The sequence below is a fragment of the Nymphalis io genome, chromosome 10, assembly GCF_905147045.1.
Source record: "Nymphalis io chromosome 10, ilAglIoxx1.1, whole genome shotgun sequence".
Classification (NCBI taxonomy): Eukaryota; Metazoa; Arthropoda; class Insecta; order Lepidoptera; family Nymphalidae; genus Nymphalis; species Nymphalis io.
This window is the reverse complement of record NC_065897.1, coordinates 7,657,813-7,673,876: the sequence shown is the minus strand read 5'-3', so window position 1 is coordinate 7,673,876 and position 16,064 is coordinate 7,657,813. Positions and strand designations below refer to the sequence as shown.

General features: G+C 30.7%; 1 protein-coding gene across 3 annotated transcripts in view; it reads right to left on the bottom strand.

Moving 5' to 3' along the window:
• LOC126771014 (pyrokinin-1 receptor-like) overlaps positions 1-10,481 on the bottom strand; it is a 42,375-nt gene extending 31,894 nt beyond the window's left edge. For all 3 annotated transcript variants that reach the window (XM_050490646.1, XM_050490649.1, XM_050490650.1), the window contains exon 1: positions 10,429-10,481. The gene's annotated coding sequence lies outside the window, so the exon portion shown is untranslated. The remainder of the gene's footprint in view (positions 1-10,428) is intronic.
• Positions 10,482-16,064: the final 5,583 nt, after the last annotated feature.

The following is a 16,064-nucleotide window of genomic DNA, read 5'->3' as shown; positions in this document are numbered from 1 at the left end:
CTATTAACATACCTTTGTTATTCGAAATTTGAAATTCCGAACCAGTGGTAGCTTTACAAAAAATAATACCTAAATCTCGAAAAAAAACTATAATTGCAAATAAAATTAATTTATCCTCATTATATATAATGTCCTCCAGACCGATTTCGGCCACGGCGCCAATCTCAAGAGAGATTAGCCAACTACGCAGGAGATATTATAGTGCACAAGTGTATGCGCAAACACAGGTGCACTCTCTATTCCCTAACTGTCATAATCCGATGGGATGGGTTCTCCGAGTCTGCGGTCTTACATCAAGCCACTAGATCAACGAGGCAGTCAATATATATATTATAATTAGGTATATTGAGAGGTTATTGTAAAACAGATTCCAGAATATAATGGACGATTGAAACATTACCTTTTGTTTTAATGCTGGTAAAACGCGTTACGCATTTTCCCCACGGGAACAGTGTGGGGTGTGTGGGGCTAGCCGGTGTCCAAGGCGCCGAGTGCGCCCCGAACATCGGAATACCCACAAAAAAACCAGCGTTACCTTAACGAGGAGCGCCACAGGATCGCTTTCGCGTGCTACCGTGTCATTTAAATCTTTACCTACGTTATATATAATAAAACAAAAAAATCATTATCTCATTGTCATCAGTATTTCATTGTCTCCCAAAAAACATACATACACCAAATTTTCGAAAGGTTCAGAAGTTGCTCAAATTTAGCATACAACATAAATATTTATCTACCATTAAGTTGTTTTATTTCATATTATCATAAGTCATGTAAAAAAAGGAAATATTGTTTACCTATTCATCCAATAATCCAATATCCAATACAGATTTAATTAATTAATGGCTACGACTGAAATATAATTGATGCCATATTTTACTAATGATTTATTTTAGTAAGTTCATTTGATAATTGTTATAATATTAATTTGAGCAAATAAATCTTAATAAAATATTTCGCTTTAAATTGATTAATAAATTATTTTATTAAAGCCAATGATGATTTTATAGATTATATAATGATATGTGGTATAATATTATGATCTAGTATCAAAATAATTGTTAATTAATTATAGCAGTACTTGGTATTGTTGTGTTCCGGTTTGAAGGGTGAGTGGGCCAGTGTAATTACAGGCACAAGGGACATAACATCTTAGTTCCCAAGGTTGGTGGCGCATTGATGGTGCAAGCGATGGTTAACATTTCTTACAATGGCAATGTCAATGGGCGTTGGTGACCACTTACCATCAGATGGCCCATATGCTCGTCCACCTTCTTATTCTATATAAAAATATATATACACAGTGCAACCTTAATAACGTACCTCAATATAACGACTTCCTGAATTTAACAAATTCTTCGTAATCCCCTTGAATTGTCAATGTAAAATATCCCTTTACATTACGAACATTTGTTGCGAACAACCTTTTTATAACGAATTTTCAACTATCAAGAAAAAGTATATATACCTCTAATTAACGAATTTTGTCAACCCAAAACCTTTATATAAAGTTCCCACCAATGTATGACTCTTAATCTAATAATTACGTAATGTTGAGGTGAATAAAACTATTTTTTTTACCTCTTTATAACGAATTTTAGACCAACCTAACCTCAACATAACAAACCTTAACATAACCTCAGTTCAACGAATTACTTGATATAACGAATATTTAATTGTTCCCTTCCGATTTGTTATATCGAGGTTGCACTTATATACATATAGTAGTTGGTATTTGTATAAATTTAAATTGGCCAGACCATATGATACTTAACCTGTGATACAAAAATAATTCAAGATTTCACAATATTTTATTTTATGTTTAAAAAGAATAATGGATGACTTAAAAGGTAATTATTTCATATACAATACGCTGGAGTTATCGAAATAAATAAAACATTAAAAAATTCTGACATAAGCATTTTATTTATGTATTTAAATAAATTATGAATCATATAACATATGGAATAACAATATATACTTGGATAATATACTATTATTACTATATAACAGGCAATTCTAATATTAAATACATTTACAAAAAAATGTAGGAGTTAGATAAAAATCAGAATAAACTGTTGTACTTGTTTATTGCCGAATCCAGAGGGGTGAGTACAGAAATTTAAATCTATAATATAGACGAATGAATTAAATACTTAAATTTCTCTAAAGTCAAAATTAGTAAATATATTGCCATATTTCAATTCTAGATTAAAATAAATATTTTAATAAAGCATAGATAATAAAATAATTATAGACGTAATGACGCCGGAAGCGATGTTGGTTAATGTCATATTTTACGATAACTTTCAACAATGGCAGCATGTTGAGATTTATAGGGGTTATTTATGACAGACATTCAGATATATTGTCACAATTCCCTAGCCGCCATTAATGGCATCTACCTATAAATACTTACACAAAAAAAACTTTTATATTAGTAATAAGACATTCATAAAATAAACATTATGCTTTCATCCCATAATAAGTTTCATTCGTAGTAATAATTATAATAGTAGGTATTTTACGGCTTAGGTAGTTTTTGACATGATAAAATTATGTAGTTATATTTTTTCCGGATACATTTACATACACGAAATGATAAAAGTCTTGTTTGACTCGCCTTTTCTAACGATAGCATCTTAATTCTATTAAACATATAAAACATTGTTTAGGAAATAGGAAACAAAAGCACATTCTACCACTAAACAGCAATATATTAAAATTTAACTGTAGAATAACTATTGAATTTTGATACTGATCCTGGCAAGCCTGAACAATGTCCTACCACAGATCTTACTTAGTGGTTTTCATTTGCGCAAGCCCGCCTAGGAAGATACCACCAACTCATCAGTTATTCTACCGCTAAACAGCAACATACCCTATGTTCATTGTGTCTGAAAATTTCATTCATCGCCAAACAATGATATTTAGTATTGTTGTATTCCAGTCAGTGTCACTACAGACGCAAGGGATCTGTACCGAAGGTTGAAAGGGTATCGGCGATGTACGGAATAGTTAATATTACATACAATGCCAATTTCTATGAGCGGTAGAGACCACTTACCATCAGGTAATTTGCCAGACCACCTACCTATTTCATAAATAAATAATCTAAAACCAGAAAATATAATAAAATGGGTATTTTAATAATTGATAAAATTATCTTAATTTATCAGAAACTAAATTAAATACGAGTATGTATATCATAAATATAAGAATTCAGTTTCCGCTTAAAGCTAAAAATAATAATATTGGGTTGGTACAAAGAATATAAAAGAAAAACATTCTCAAATGATTCAAAACCACACGGACACCAATCAATTACATATTCTTTATATATACAAACTACTATGTTTTGAATTGATAAAATTTATAAAATCCGTTTATGGCCCAGTGGTTCAAAGACATGAATCTTAAACGAAGTAAAAATCCGAACAAGAACAACCAGATTATTATGTGTTTATTTACGAAGGAAAATATCGTTAGGAAACTACACTTGTCAAATAAAATCAGCCACGTATGTATCCACCAACCCGCATTAGTAATATAATGGAGTGAACTCCAATCCTTCTCAAAAGGAGAGGAAGTATTTACTTCTTTAGTTTTAATAAAGTTTATAAATAAAATAAATTAATATACAAATTTGTGTTATCATCGTAACCAGCGTTCACTACCTGACAAATTGCAGACATAACCTATGAAATTGAAGTGACTTACTGCTAAATCGATCTATATTAATGTATTGCTTACTAATAATAATGTCCTCCAGACCGATTTCGGCCACGGCGGAAAATCTCAAGAGAGATTAGCCAACTACGCAGGAGATATTATAGTGCACGAGTGTGTGCGCAAACACAGGTGCACTCTCTATTCCCTAGCTCTCATAATCGGATGGGACGGCAATCCGACACGACCGGAAAGAGTTCAAGCGCAGGACCCACGACTTTACGTGCTTTCCGAGGCAAAGGAGTGAACACACTTCCAAATTCCAGACTCTCTTAAAATTCTCAGTAACAGCCCGCTACTGAGAATTTTCTGACAGGAAAACCCAATACATTTTTATTGGCCCGACCTGGGAATTAAACCCAGGACCTCCGGATCTGCGGCCTTACATCAAGCCACTACACCAACGAGGCAGTCAATAGTATTGCTTACTATACTGTGTTTGTTATTAGACGCACATGGTAATGCAATGATGATATATAATCAACGGACAACAACAATAACAACACTTAACAGATACGTATAATCCTAATTGAACTCGTGGAATCGGGAAAATAGTAATGAGACTGTATATTATATATACATATGTATATAAGTGCTTTGTGCTAAACCCGACTGGGTAGGTACCAATCACTGAATATATATTCTACCGCCAAAATTTAGTATTGTTGTGTTCCAGTTTAGAGGGTGATTGAGCCAACGTAACTACATACTCAAGTGATATAACATCTTATTTATTTATTTATTTATTTGGATCTCCAACAGTTGTATACAACACACATTCATAACACTTTTTACATTACCTTAAAACTAACTATGCACAACCGATTACAGAGAATACAATTACAAAATATACAAATCAAAAATAAAATAAAAACAGAAAATAGAAATATTTAAATAAAGAACAAACACATAAACAAAAGCTAGTAACTAATTAATTTTTAAACACATTATCAGTTTATACTAAAGGTTATTATCTCAGATCCCAAGGTTAGTGGCGCATTGACGTTATAAGGTTTGATTAATGTTTTATGTAGTGCCCAGTTGCCTGTCCGCCTACCTACTTAATATATAAAATTATTCTTCAAGTAAAGATAATAATAATGAGATTAATAATGAGATATTCACATATTAAACTAGATAAGGTAATGTTATTATCTTAACATAAAAAATAAATGCTAATAATAAGCATTTTACTTACAGTAAAAAATACTAATGACAAAAATTACAATTATATAAACCGAATATTCTAATTTCGTTTGAAAATATATTAATTTTAGTAGTAGTACCTTTTTAAAAACAATCTTTAATATTTATATAAGATTTCATGCTTTTGACCGTTGAGGAGTTACTTCGTCTGGAATTAAAGCTGAGTGTAGAAGGTCATGCGAGTTAAATGAAACCTTGTAATTACGTAAATTTTTGTAGATGTTTTTTAATAATAAATGAATTGTTTTTATTTTATAACACAACTGTAAAGACGTCAACTACAATTATTTCCACTGAAATTCGTAACATGAATACCAAAATGTGTGTAATCTAGGCTTCGAAAAGCGATCAAATCAAATGAATTTATTGTGAAGCAGTAATATGTTCGTAAAGCCGTACTGAAATACAAGCCGTAAATCGGACTCGTGTAAATGTACAACCAGATTTTACGGATGATAATGTCGGGCTGACCAAATGTCATACAGCGTTTCACAAAGCAAAAGACACGTTCGTCCGTTTGATAAGTTGTAACCACTTTACATATTTTAGATATGCAGGAAAAGAAAATATCGTTTTTGAAGTGTTTCTATAAGGTCGAAAATCGATCGGGATAGACTGAGGTTCGACTGAGTCTAGATTCCTTTTCTTTATGCTTCACTTTTATTTAAATGATTAATTTTTGTCGAATTTAACCTGAACGTATATATATTTAATATTTTGGAATCAAGTCCATTACGACATATCTTTGTTAAATAAATAATTATTATGTATAAATTCCAAACCTATAAAAATAATTATTTGTTAAAAAAACAAAACGAACTTCAAATAGTATTCGAGCCCATAAAAAAATTTTTACCCTTAGGTATTTCTTCTTCTAATTCAAATGAGATGAAGCGGAAAGTATACCCGCCCAATACAAAAAAGAATTTTCCTTATCCGTTCATTAATGCTATTATCAATTAATATGATATATAGTATTTAAGATATTCATAATTGATAAATACAATACAGTGAACAAACTAAAACACAAATTAACCTCATTTTCTTTATTTTTATACCAGATAACCAACAAATAAAAGGTTTTTTTCCCAAGATATGTAATCATCTATAAAGTCGTTAGTTTTATAATTTTCATTAGCACTTTAATTTTACAATTGAATATTTTTGATTTTCTTCTGGGATTCTGATGTAAAAACGATACATATTACCCCACAAAACGTTACCCTATGTAATGGGGTAATAGACGTTACAAGTTTATGCTTGTTTTTAGTGTTAACAGTAACTTCGCCGCATTTACTAGTATTTTTTTAATGTTTGTGAGTATATTCATAACATTATTAAAGATAAATTGAGAAAATATAGAAAAATACCACATAACACACAGATAAAATAGTTATTCGCCCACTTAATACAATTAATTGATAAGAAAAAGAAATATTAGTCAATGAGTAAAACCATCGAAAGGAGATGATTTTTTTTTTCGAAATATATGATCTAAAATAAATATTAAATAGCTTAGCTGCCGCAATAGATAGCTAATTATTCCTACTATCTATACCTTCTTATACCTTCAGCATCCTCTTATATTTTATAGAATTCGAAGACGATATTTCGAATGTGACTACCCGTATCTTTAATATTATTCAGACAATTCTTCGAAATTTTTCGAAGTAAAAAACTAATTATTCAGATGACATAGTACGATTTCTGTTATAAGCGATTGAAGCTTAAGCTTTCTTATTGTACTCGATATTTCAAGTAGTTTGATTTTTCAAATTTTATTTATTAAAATGTTTAAATTATCAAAATAACAAAATTTCGATTGTATTACTAAATGTTTTTGTTTGTTTTATGTTATTTGGAATATATACGAGTATATAGTATATGTAACACAATATTACTACTGGTTTATTACTGGTGGTAGAACTTTGTGCAAGCTCGTCTGGATAGGTACAACCCACTCATCAGATATTCTACCGCAAAATAGCAGTACTTCGTATTGTCGTGTTCCGGTTTAAAGGGTGAGTGAGCCAATGTAATTATAGGCACAAGAGACATAACGTCTTAGTTCCCAAGGTTAGTGGCGCATTGGTGATGTAAGCGATGGTTAACATTTCTTACAATGCCAATGTCTATGGGCGTTGGTGACCACTTACCATCAGGTGGCCCACATATCGCTTAGAACAATTCGCCGTGGAAGTGCTGTTAACACATGAGTTTGCACATAATTTTTCTTAATCTAGGTAATTTCCCATACAAATTTCGATCATTTCATCGTTCAGTATTTAATAGAACAAGTAACCTGGAGGTTGTTTTATTTTTATAAAAAAGTATAGTTTGTTTAAGAAATAAAATACAAAATATTAACGGCAACAATTTTATCAATATATACCCGTAATATACATAAATCTCTTTATCTTCTTTAATATAAAGAGGTAAAGTTTCTAAGTTTGGACTTGAGCGTTTAATACTTTCACTAAATTTTAGAATGAACCTTCAGGGTGGACATAAAATCCATATTTATTATCCCCTTGAAATTAAAGGATTTTTCATGGAGAACAATTTTGCAATGTTAGTCGACAAAAAAACGATCGAACGAAAGCGTTTCTTTCGAACTAAGAGATTGACATATATGAGTAAATGACTAGCAATTTAGCCGCGGCTTCGCTCGCGTCATAATTCTTAATAGTTAAATAAAAATTTCCATAGCTCTTTTTTTAAATAAGCCAAAATAAGGATTTTTATATCAAAATTTTAAAAATCCTTCTGTAGTTCTAACCTACAGTAGCTATGGAACACGTATGTAAATTTTCATGGTACTAACCCCAGTAGTTTGAACTTTGCGTTGATTTGTCAGTTAGTCAGTTAGTTATTCTTTTATATATATAAATAAACGACGATGTATGTACATATATCACATTTTACATATAATTCAAAAATAGTTAAAATAAGAATGTATTAAGCAGAGAGGACCGCCACCACGATTGTTTTTATCACCGTATATTATCAGGGTTTTTGATATTGGAATAAAATTAATATAATAATACACCTTAAATATAAGATTGTGGTTTTCGTATAAATGCGGAATCAAATTACTTGCTATGGATATTAGTATTTTGGTATAATGCGGAGTATGATATCAACTTTTTGTTTAAAATTTGAATATAAATAAAATTAATGAAAAATAACGCTATTAATTTTATTAGCAATAGTTATTTGATGGTAGGGTTTTGTGTTAAAGACATGACAATGAAATTTTCTGTTAAGAATATATCAAATCATTAAATGTAGTAGATTGTCTATGGTTTCATCTTAATATCTTTGATCGTTCTGTCAATACTAACTATAGGGCTAGTTGAGACTAGAGCAATAATAGCCGGCCGGATACATACTACATAATCATACTGTCATAATCAATACGTACATAGTGCATTGATAAATAAATAAAGGCACTGGTGATAGAGCTTTGTGCAAGCTCGTCTGGGTAGGTACCACCCACTCATCAGATATTCTACCGCAAACAGCAGTACTTGTTATTGTTGAGTTCCGGTTTGAAGGGTGAGTGAGCCAGTGTAATAGCTAGTGTGTCTGTAGCACAAGGGACATAACATCTTAGTTCCCAAGGTTGGTGGCGCACTGGCTACATAAGCGATGTTTGACATTTCTTATAATGCCAATGTCTAAGGGCGTTTGGTGACCACTTACCATCAGGTGGTCCATATGCTCGTACGCCTTCCTATTCTATAAAAAAAAAGTTTATAGTAATAATTCATTCAATTTCAACTATACAGTTTAAAAAAAGTTCCGTCGTTCCACACAGATGCAGGAATAACGTTATTGAAACGCATTTGTGATGCCTCGCAGAAATCATAGAATACTGTTGACGTTTTGCGTGATTTATTTGAAGCACAATCGAAAACTGATTAGTTACTTGGCACGGCATTTAACAAATTAAACAATGATAACAAATAAACAACTCAGATTAAATACCGAAGGTTATTCCTGCGCTGGTATTTTTTATTTAAATGAATTTCTGATTTGATACTCCTTACCTTACGCCTTACTCAATAGTTAATGAATCAAGCGGAATTTTTTAAAGTCGAAAAGGAAAATTTTAATAAGAGATTAAATAATATCGTTCGATTAGAATTACAAATTATTATTAACAATTTAATGTACTCGTACAGATCATTCCTAGTTCATTCATTACCAATTTTTTTAAAGATTTTTTTTAATTGAACAATAGTTTTTCTCGATGTTTTTATATCACCATCTATAGTAATATTCAACGGCTGCAATGGATCATTGATGAAAAATCAATAACATAATAATCTTTAACATTTATAGTAAACTAGAATTTTTGAATAATGAAAAAATAGGGCGATTAAATTCGAAATTTGATATGCTAGCTGGGTATGAGCGGAGAGATCACAAAGCGAGTAATAATGAATGGTTGGAAATACGATACATTTCAGATTAAAAGTTTGGTCGTAAGTGCGAAGTCACGTTGTGTCGAGTTGAGCTGTTACATGTCTCATTAAAAGTAAGACACTGTTCAACCATAAAAATTTATATAACTATATAAAAATATATAATTACAACAAAACAAAACAAAAAAATACACGGTAAAACAGTTCTACATAAAACATAAAAACGTTTTATATATTCAAAAAAGGCACATGAAAATTATAATGAAAATTTCTTCGTGAGAGTTATTAATAATCTATGATCATAATATAAATAAAATAATAGAGGAATGATTTTCTTTCCAATCGTCTCTAAATTTATATCTCACATATGCTTTAGTGTTTCAAAGAGTATTATTATTATTATTACATTTTGCCATGACAGAAACAAGTGAAATTGGCAGCTATTGACTAAGTCGTTTCTAAATGCGTAACACCAACAGTGGATAATCTGATATTGAATGTCAATATTACTCAATAATAATATTTCTCATCTGTTTGTTTCCGTATATTCTTCGGATTCGTTGATTTTAAATACTATTTGTGACTTGTAGTATTTAACAAAAAAACACTTTATATATAACATCGTCTTGCATTCATTGATCAGGTTTGAAAATACATATTCGAAGACTATTGCTCTCTTATATTAGAGATTAAATAATTCTTTGCGATTTAAGTAACTGAAATCAAAACATTTATGCATAAACGAGTATGAGAATCACAATCGTAATTAATAGATACTTTTGCCTGCCACTTGAAAGAGAAGATAAAAAAAAATTATAATCAATTTTCGAATACAATGTAATTGTAGATACAAATTTTGTAAAGAAAATGTTTGAAATTCGAATCCCAGAGTTTTCGAATTAAATATCGGTTTCAATATTATATCTGTATATATATTGATAATACATTATATCAATTGTAAAAACTAAATAAAGACTGAAATATATGTACATATAAAAAAGCCGTTAATTCATTAAATTATAAATAATTAAATATTATTTTCTCTTTTATAATTGTCACTTACCTTAAAATAGCGAAATATTATTTAATTGTTATCTTACATTACTTCCAATTATCAGGTTAAATATTTAATTTATGGTAAAAACCACACACAATAATGATTATACACGCGCGCAACCTAAAGTGTCGAAAATGTTTATTAAATTTTGTTTACATTTATATTGCAATTTAACAGTAACGAAACGCGCTCGTGTGTACACAGAAGAGCACTTCCATACACAGTCAACACGCTACTAAAACGGCGCGCATTCAACCGCTCGGCGCTCGCCATGTCTTACCTAGGGTCAATGGCGACGCCTCTCCAGAATCGGAAAAGCATTTTATAGGATGGACAAAACACTAATAGCAAATAGAAATATAATATTATATTTTGTTTTTTCAAACCAATATTATAATCGCATAGAACAAATAATCCTGAGGGGAGCGAATATTTCAAACGAGTGTCCGGAAAAAAATAATAATGACGGGCCAGTTGGCGTGGTTGGTAGATATTTACCTTTCTATTAATATATTTCAAATATCTTGTGATTAATAACAATGTGGTTCGATTCCCACCCAGGACAGACATTTGTGTGCATGGACATGTCTGATTGTCCTGAGTCTGGGTGTAATTATTTATATAAGTATATATTTACAAAAGAAAAGTAGTATATGTAGTATACTTGTCTGGTTTCCATAGTACAAGCTGTGTTTAGTTTTGGATCAGACGGCTGTGTGTAGATAATGTACCAGGACATTATAATTTGAACGATCGACCTTCCCAAATGATTCCCAGTTTTCATGGTCGGATATTTTTGATTCTTTTTTTGTGTTCGAATAACAGATGTCGGTGTTTTAAAACACTGTAGCTTTTCATTATGAGCTGACGTGTAATGTAATAGTTATTAAGAGCAAAATACATAAATATTACATACAATAATCATCTTCCTTTCTAGAGTCATTTCATCCTTACTTCCTGGCAAGGTATTCACTTCTACAGTGAAATTCAGAGCTTTCACACTACATTTTACTACTTGCTGGTAGGGCTTTAAGTAAGCCTATACAATAATCATCTTCCTTTCTAGAGTCATTTCATCCTTACTTCCTGGCAAGGTATTCACTTCTACAGTGAAATTCAGAGCTTTCACACTACATTTTACTACTTGCTGGTAGGGCTTTAAGTAAGCCCGTCTAGCTAGGTCCCTACCACTCTTCAGACATTCGACCGCAAACAGCAATTATTGGTACTGTTGTGTTCCGGTTTGAAGAGTAAGTGAGATAGTGTAATTACAGGCACGCCGCACAAGGGATATAACATCTTAGTTCTCAAGGTCGGGAAAAATAAGATGTTTGGTATTAAATAATATAAGTACCTATGTAATTTAATTGACGGAAAAAAGTATCTGTCCTGTTTCTTGACGGTGCTTCTCGGTAGAAACTACCGGTGTTAACTAAAATTTAAATAATGTTTCAAAAGTGATTGTAAAAGCTTATTTTGCTTGAAATATATTTTGATTTTAACTGCTTGCAATATAGTTATAAAAAAGGTAAGTAAACATTAATGACAAAACAATTTGTTAAAACTATAATATCTTATACCAGTTAAAGATCATAATTCATTACTTATTTGGTAAAAAAATATTCATGTCTTCTGCAATAAATATTAGGGACTCGCAAATTTTTACAAGTAATTGTATAGTATATATTTGTCGTTAAAACACATATATAAAATATAGGCGTGGTATATTACCAATAGTGTTAATATATACATATTTTATACAGATAAAATTGATGAGAAACACGTTATTAAATAAGCGCTTGCCTTACGTTCCTGTTTAATTAACACTACCTTACCTACCTACCTACCTACTCGATTATGCACATATTGACCTCTATATTAAAAACGTAATATAATATACGTAAAAAAGTATCTTATTTATTATAGCCAAAGGTTGAAATGAGACTACACACACCCAAACACATTTTAAGTTTATTTCATTTATTCAAGTATTTGTATTTAGATTTATATAATTATCATATCTTTGGACTCTTACTGATTCTCATTAATAGTTCATCTTATTTTTAACTGAAGATATAAAATAATACTTGTATGAAAATTTAAATCTAGAATATTTAATTACAAGATAAAAGTTGCCATGAATGATACCGTCTAATAATGTTAGATGATGATCCTTACGAGAAAAATCTATTAACTAGCTCTAAAATCCTGATACCGCGTATCTGGCGGCATTACGCTGGATCTTGTTCAATTTACATGCAAGATAACTCACGCAAAATTCACGCACGATCCCAATATCCCGATATTCCTTTTCCCTAAAGCAATTATGATTTAACATTTGAGGATTACATTAGTGTACACTGTATTAATCTTTAATTCTTCGTATCACTTTTGTTATGCGCAGCCAACCATTTACATAAAAACATACATTCGTAATTGTTTTTTTTTTTTTTTTGTAATAAAAATATTTTATGCAAAAATATGCTAATTTTACCTACATTATTATTTTTATCTTAAGAACGACCATATTACATATTTTATTACTTTAAAATAACACAATAAGTATCAATTAAATTATAGGTAGATATAGTACATTATTTATTTTATATCTATTAGTCTGTGTACCTAGGACGAGTTTTTTTTTACTTATTCGATAACGCGTACGTTAAGAACGATTGGAATGGAATTTCAATTATTCTTACAAGATAGCGCTGTTTTCATTCCATACCGAAAATAACGAAAATAACGTCAACGCTATCGAATAAGTAAAAAATTCAACGCACTGATGCAAAAGCAAATATAGTTGATAGTCATACATATTAGATGATCTTCACTATTGACTAGTATGAAGATTGATATATTTCATTCTATTCACAATTTCAAAATTGATGTCGCTGTTCCTGTGACCAAATTGCGTGTTTTTTTTTTGAGCTCTGAATGAGCTCTGTCAAAGATGAAGCCAACCAGCGGAAGCCAATTCATTTCATGCCATCGGAATTAGCAACAACCTTCAACGTAAGAGGAAAAAAACTTCATTTTCGTTAATTAATAATGGCGAAAATAACCTTACCACCGCCTGTTACCGCCACCTATTATTCTCGCCAGACATGGGGCACTGATTTACATTTAACACAAATATCTGTCCCAAATGAAAAAAAAAATTGCGTTCATTATGTAATTAATATAATATTCTGTTTTAGATTGATAATAAAATATACCTTTTATATTTTATACACTATAGTCACGAATGTTTGAACTTTTGTTATTGAATGTTCAAGCGGGTACGTCGTCATTATGCTCTGTACATAAGATTATTTCTGAACCAAGTTACGAATTTCGTAGTCCTTTATTTTACCGTTCTTTGTGTATTTCATATAACTATTGAGTATTTTAATTTGGCTTAGTTACGTAAAATGGATTCAGCCACAAAAATACTTTTAAAAAAAATTGATTCAATAAAGTTAATATATCAATATATCAATACCGTTTATTTATCTGAAAACATTTAGTTAGCAGGATATTTTTTGAAGACTAAAATTGATGTCCTGATATAATTTATGGCAATAGGTCACAAATAGGGTTTATTAATTTTTTTTTATTATTTACTTTATATATTTTGGATAACTTCGTCCAATTATACTAGACGAAGTATAAGAAAAACCTCAGTCGTTAAATTAATTTTAATTTATTACATTATATAAAATGCGAATATCTAATTATTTTATCTTTTGTTTAAATTATTATAATTATGATTAAAATCGTAATTAAGTATACTTGAAATAATTCACTTAGCGTTTTTAACCGTTTATTTAAAAGACAAGATGACCTAGTGGTTAGAACGTGAATCTTAACCGATGATCCTGGGTTCAATCCCTCGCAAGCACTACTGACTTTTCATGTGCTTAACTTGTGTTTATAATTCAGCGTCTGCTTGACGATGAAGGAGAACATCGTGAATAAACCTGCATGTGTCTAATTACAATGAAATTCTGCCACATATGTACTTATTCTTATTATGGAGCTTTTTCTACCAATTCGAATTGGAGCAGCGTGGTGGAATAAGCTCCAAACCTTCTCCTCAAAAAAGGAGAGGAGGCCTTAGCCTAACAGCGGGGCATTCACAGGCTGTTACTTACTTTTAACAGATGTAACATAACAAGTAACGAAAATATATTCTGCAAATTTATTGTAAAATCCTAATAGTAAACACCGACGATGCTAGTTTCTTAAAAATATTAAATTATTAAATACATATGAAACAAGACAAAAACACTACCAAAATTCCACTCGCATTCCAAGGTAAGTGATTATAAACACAAAGACTTTAGTTTTATACCCACCCACCTACACATCTTAATATTGTTAATCGAAGTTCTACCACCAAACAGCAAAGATGGAGGTGAGCCCTCGTGCTTATAGGTAGGAGAGACATAAAATCTTCGTTTTTTCTATTTTTTTTCTATTATCAAAAGTCAACTATATTGTCATACGTTTCTAAGATTATTGCGAAAAGAGATTATTTGGAGGTCATAATTATTATTATAAACTAAATAATTAAATATTGTTGTATGAATATGAAAATACCAGTGTTACATGTGCAAATTATGGTGATACACAATCTGTTACACACACCTTATGAACAGAGAAATGAACAAAAAATATACAAATTAATAACTAAAAAAGTAGTATATATATATCTTCTTCTAAAATAAAATGATAGTTATAGAAAAAACAAAAAAATCTCCCTTGTCATTACAATAGTATTATTTATCTAATTTATGTTTTATTATTAATAAACAGAACGATTACAACATTTCCGTACTAGAGGACGCGAAGTACCTTTTAGTTTTTAATTGCTATTAATCTTCGTTCATGAAGTAGTGCTTACCTTCGCTCAGGATTACTATCGATTTGTTACTGGACACTGATCAAAGGTATTAGTAAAAGTTCCGTTACGTAAGCAGTTATTTTTCTTATATATATATTATTATTTTATATTTTCTGAGATTCATTATTCGATAAAAAATGTATAAAGATGAGAAAAAGTTGGAACAATTTCCACGCAGGACTTTTATAATTATATTGTAAACTAAACAAACTCACTTTCGCATTTATAATATCAGTTAGGATAACGAAATTATTAATTTTACTTGTAATTTCAAATATATTATTATTCTTAATATTTATACTTATCTGTAATTCTTAAAAAAGTAAGTATTGAGATTGTTGTACGTTTTAATGAATATAATGTATGTAATCTTTTTTTTTCTTTTTTTTATATGCCCCCGGATGGCAAATGACTCTACTCCACCTGATGGTAAGTGGTAGTAGAGTCCAAACGCGACGACGGCCAGTACAGTCGGGAAGAATGTTCTGTACTAGCCGTCCCCGCCTTGCCGGCCCGCAAGATGCCTCTTCACGCCTCGTTTGAAGGAACCCGGGTTGTAAGAGGAGGGGAACACGTGAGCTGGTAAGGAATTCCATTTTTTGGTAGTGCGACAAAGAAAGGAGTTGCCAAATTTCTTTTTGCGCGATGGAATTGATGTCACAGTTAGGCGGTGACATCGAGAACCAGCTCGCGTGGACTTAAGAAGGAAGGGGGAAGCAGGAATTAGAGAGAATAATTCCTCAGAGCACTCGCC